General features: G+C 46.2%; 1 pseudogene; it reads left to right on the forward strand.

Moving 5' to 3' along the window:
• The first annotated feature begins 4,664 nt into the window (after nt 1-4,664).
• Nucleotides 4,665-5,364, forward strand: LOC134574591 (SOSS complex subunit B1-A-like; annotated as a pseudogene).
• Nucleotides 5,365-5,679: the final 315 nt, after the last annotated feature.

A 5,679-nucleotide genomic window follows, 5' to 3' on the forward strand; every position in this document is an offset into this window, starting at 1 on the left:
CCAGTTTAGTGAGGAACTGAGTCATTTTAGGGTCAACCTCTGGGGTGTCACACACCTTGTTGGGCACCAGAGGCCTAGGACACTCCGCCCTCAATTTGTTGCGGGCCGCCTTGCTTAAGGGTTTTCTGACCCAATTTTCCAGGTATGTGGCAACGTGGTCGGCCGGGAGCCACTCCGCCGACCTCGGATGGTGAAGGTCATCCGGGTCGAAGAGTGGGACCCCCGAAGGATCCACGAGGGAGGGCCCCGCAGCCGCGGGGTTCCTGGTCCCTGTCTCGCCTCCGGGCATCTCTGCCTGAGCAGAGGAAAGGAGGTCAAGAGCGCCATCGGCGGAATCCGCATCAGAGTCGGTATCTGACTCGTTCATAGCCTCCTCATTTGACCCGATTTCTGAGTCGGTGTCGCTCTCAATCTGTGCTCTGGCACATTTCCATAGCCGCGCCCGTTCTGCCTGGCGCGGAAAGGCTCTTTTGCGTGGATGGGACACGCTTTCTGGGGCGACCGAAGGTACGCCAGTCATGGTGTTTCTGGAGGCAGAGGAGTGTTTGGACTTACGGGCAGCCTTTTTGAAATCCTCTTTAGACACCTCTCCCTGGGGTGTCAAGGTGCCCGAGAGTTGCTCGTCTGAAGGACGGGGCAAGAGGGCTTGTGAAATGGTGTGGGAGAGGGTGGAGGACATAGACCCCATAGCAGCCATAATGGCGTCTGTTACTGAGCGCTGTAGCGCTAGAAACTGTGGTCCACCGGGGTGGGTATTTCCATCCGCCATAGAAGGCGAAATATCTGAGGTGACAGGGGCCTCAGTTCTGATTACTGGGGTATCCGACTCCCCAGAGTGAGCGGACCCAGCAGATAGTCTGGGTTTAGGCATGATGTGGAAACTAGCAAGGTAATAGGAAAAAATAAAGGACGTATGGGTTAGTCACCCAAACAAACTAAGCAAGGAAAAAACGCTCTCACCAGGGCCCAGACCAGTGACACACTAAGAGGTAGGGACAGGATGTCAGAAAATGGCCGCCGGGAATCTCGCGGGATTCGCGGCACCCGCGAGATACGCGGTAAAACTATGAAACAAGAAGGAGTGCGCAGAAAGGCGCTCGAGCAGAAGAAACAGACAGGAGACAAGACTACATAAGCAGGGGAGGTCTGGGCCCTGAGGCTAGTGTATAAAGAGACAAATACTAACCTTAGAAATAAAAAGACTAAATCAATACAAGTAAATAAGAGAAAATTATCAATGAACAAATCAGTATATAAGAGAAATATGAGGAGAAAATATGGCATGTACTTATCTTTGTGTCAGAGCAGCAAAGAAAGAGGGAAATGGAAGGGAAGTGCTGCCTGTTATACTGGGACCTGAGGGGGAGGGGCCTATGTTATCACATGTTCATTCTTTTTTCATTCTGTTTGTTTCCTTTGCTGCTATTTGTCAACAGTAAAGAAAGGGATATGCAATATGAGCCTCCGTGTCTTGTTATAAAATTGTATTTATACAAGATCTTTTGAGCATATTGGTTCTATTTATATAGTTATAGTATTTAATTGTATTTATACAAGATATTTTGAGAATATTGTTTCTATTTATATAGTTATAGTATTTAATTGTATTTATACAAGATCTTTTGTTTTGTTAAAATCAGGCAATAGTGCATTACATAAAGTATTATTACCACTAGTTTTAAGTGGAATAACTGAAATATATGCCAAACGTTTGGTTAATTTCTGTGACCTGATAAATAAAGAACTGTTCCTTTTGCATATTTTTTTTTGTTGTGAGATTTTTCACACACACACACACACACACACACACACACAAAATTTAACGTTATAAACAACTCCCAGTTTACTGAATAAGAATATACCCGGCGAGCAAAAATGCTGTCCCCCCCAGATTTTTTGGGGTTCCTACACCCATGCATATGATACCCCAACGGCAGTCCCCATGCGTTTATCAGACAGTAAGTACATTGAGGTATACAATAGTTCCTGCACATTTTTAGAGTTAGTTTTAGTAAGATTACCATAGGCAAGTTTCGATATAAGGCAGGACATTGCACTATTTTATGGTGTTTTAGAGCAGGCTAAACAACAGGCTCTGCAAACATGTCTAACCACAAGAATAGACGAAGGAAAGTCCTCATATTAGCTAGGCTATGTAAATGAACTAGGTACGGTCGCTAGACTTTGGTAGCCTGTGTATCTAAGCAGACATGACAATACATTAAATTGTACGCGAGGTAAACAAACAGTTAAGATCGCTGCTAGTGCACCCCTGGTTGCAGTGTCAGTAGGAAAGTGTTTGCTGTGTTATGAGTCAATGTGTAAAGAGGTGTTAGAGAGGAAATTAAAACAGAAGAAAGACATACTACATAAGGCTTGGTGCATGGCATGTAATGTAAGACACACAGTTTTGCTGCTCTGGTCGTTAAGGGGTCCATGTGTCAGTCCCAGATGCTAAATCAGCTAATTCCTCTAGGTGGCAGGGTTGTAGTGCCGCTTAGGTTCTTGGAGCCCTTGGGCTTGGATCCAGCTCCTGCATCCTTGTGACGAGCCTCCCTCTGTGCAGCAACGCGGCGGTCTGTTATGCCCTCAATGGTCAATAGCCGAATCTATGGTCCGGGATTCTTTGGCTAAGTGAGTGGTGTGGCTGTAGGGGATGTTCGTTGGTCCCTCTGCGGTGTGTGTGGGAGCGATTGTGTGTGCTCGGGTAGTATGGTGTCGCTTCCCGCCGTGGCGGTTTTTGGCGCCCGCCTGGCCGCAGTGGGTACCTGTAATGGCGCCGGCGGGTGGTAGGGCGAATCCATGAGGCGATCATTTTCGCTGCTCGGCTGTGGGACACTCCGCGGTAACAAAGTGCTGACCAGAGGGTCATACAGAGTCGATCGAAGGTTTCCAGGGGGTGAGTGTATGGTTGAGGGCTTGTGCCTGTTGTCTTTGGCCCTTGCTGAGCGGCCATCTTAGGTATGCCTCGGAGTTTCGGTGTGTCTGCAAGCAGTGCGGCCAGAGAACCTGTTAGCAGTTTTGGACAGCCAGACAGGCCGGGTTACCGGCTGTCCAGTAGCACCACTGGACCCCAGGGAATCCCCTCAGCTCTCCCAAAGGTAAGGAGGCTGGGGGATTACATTTTAAAGAAACATGTGTGTGTGTGTGTGTTAGTTTTTGTGTGTCAGTGTGTGTGTTACTGTGTGTGTCTGCTAGTGAGTGTCAGTGAGTGTGTTAGTTTGTGTGTCAGTGAGTGTGTTACTGTGTGTGTCTGTTACTGAGTGTGTTAGTTTGTGTGTGTCTGTTAGTGAGTCTCTTTGATGTCTGTTAGTGAGTATGTTTTGTGAGTGTGTATGTGTCTGTCAGTGAGTGTGTATGTATGTATGTCACTGAGTGTGTCTCTGTCAGTAAATGTGTGCATCTGTTAGCTTGTGTGTATGTGTCTGTTTGTGAGAATGTGTGTGTGTTTAAAACCACTTCATCACTTACCTTTCTCCAGCGCCAGACTTCCTTGGTGCTGGGGATCCCTCCGGCCCGATCCGCCTCTTAGCTCTGAATGCGCATGCACGGCATGAGCCACGCGCGCATTCAAACCGTCCATAGCAAAGCATTACTGAATGCTTTCCTATGGACGGCCAGCGTCTTCTCACTGTGATTTTCACAGTGAGAATCGCGGAAGCGCCTCTAGCGGCTGTCAGTGATACAGCCACTAGAGGCTGGATTAACCCCAAATGTAAACATAGCAGTTTCTCTGAAACTGCTATGTTTTCAGCTGCAGGGTTAAAACTAGACACCTGGCACCCAGACCACTTCATTGAGCTGATGTGATCTGGGTGCCTGTAGTGGTCCTTTAACCCCTTAAGGACCAAACTTCTGGAATAAAAGGGAGTCATGACATGTCACACATGTCATGTGTCCTTAAGGGGTTAAGTGTGTATGTGCATGCACTGGCGTACATACCGCTGTCGCAGGGGTTGCAGCCCTGCGACCAGTAGCCCGCCGTCATGTGTTCCGGCCCGCGCAGAGTAAGCGCAGAGGGGGGGGCACGGATCAATTTTCGCACCTGGGCCCCATGGGTCGTGTGTAAGCCACTGCCCCCAGTTTTGTCTCTTTTAATTATGCTTTGTGTAATCATAGGTCTCTTAGTTTTCCAGATAAAAGAAAGTAACAGCTTAGTTATATTATCCAGTGTTTTCCCCGAAACACAAAGTCGAATCATTCTAAAAAGCAAAATAATTTTGTGGACTAAATACGCTTTAACCATACTAATCCTTCCCATTCATGAAACTTCTATTTCTTTCATCTTGTCAACCTGGAGATTATTTAAATAATATGTCATAGCTATCTGAGATTATACTATTCAAATCAAACCTTAACCTAACACCTAGATAACTGATCCAGTATCTATTCCAGTTAAAATGGAACTTTTTTGGAAATGTACTTTTTGATATTCCGTACTGTCATTGGATGGCTTGTGTCAGTGACTTTCCGCAAGTGCAGCGATCAGGGAGAGAACACGGGCAAGGAGAGGCAGTTGCGAGCGGGCAATGGACATACCACACGCAAGACTGTCAACCAGGAACTGGCAAAGATCTTTACATTAATCCATGATCTCACACATCCGTAAACTGAAAAATTGTGGAGAATTACAAGGAAATAGCAACATTTAGATCAAAAAGTGTTCTAGTTTAGTGTATAACCCTTACTGAGCATGTACTTGTGTACACTTGCATACATGTGATTTGTCCACCACAAGCTCTAAAGACAAGAGAGAGCCAATATGACCACAGAAACCTTTGTGAAAGATGTAAAACCTACACTGAAAAAAAGTGAATGTTATATTTATCCTTGAAAAAGGCAAAGTAACAAAGACAAAGGATGGACATAAAGTAAGAACTTGTAAGGTGACAAGACCGGCAGCATCAACATTTCTGTCTGGGATGATGTGGGGAACCTGACACAACCTGGAGACACCATCAAGCTTGCTAAGGGGTATGCTTCTGTATTCAATGGCTGCTTGACTCTGTACACGGGACAAGGAGGTGACCTGCAAAAGATTGGAGAGTAGTGCATGGTGTATTCTGAGATGCCCAACTTTAGCGAACCACAGCCTGACTATGTGGCCCAGCAATCTCAAAGCAAATAGGTCCAGGCAAGAGAATGTGATGGGAACAGCAAATTACAGCTCATCCAGCAGCCCAGTTACACCAGCCTCTGACCTACCTTACATAAATGGCAACACTGCTCCAGGATCAACCACAGCACCTGATCACCCTTCCAATGGATGGATCACACGTAAACAACCCAACCAGTTAGGCTCAGGAGCTCCCAACTTAGTCAGCAATGGCAAAGAGACACGTCGAACAGGAAAAAGATAGCAATATTTCTGCCCTCACCCACATCATTTTATAGCCTCAGTTTTCCCTTTTTTTTTTTTTTACAAGGGGCAAGTGAAGAGCATCCAGATAGATAGTCTAACCTTTTCACTCTTTTATCAGATCAAAACACATTTATATCTGCACAAGTTACTAGTCACAAGAGGTGCAGGCAGTTACATGTTCAGATGGATCTTTGAATAACTGTAGAGTTGTTAACTGGAAAAAAAATGTGGGCGATGTGACGAAGTGCCCTTCGCCACTTGTGCCTGGAGAGGACTAATTACCAGCCTCTTGCCACATGACTATGGTCACTGGGAGA

Source organism: Pelobates fuscus, chromosome 10 (genome assembly GCF_036172605.1).
Source record: "Pelobates fuscus isolate aPelFus1 chromosome 10, aPelFus1.pri, whole genome shotgun sequence".
Classification (NCBI taxonomy): Eukaryota; Metazoa; Chordata; class Amphibia; order Anura; family Pelobatidae; genus Pelobates; species Pelobates fuscus.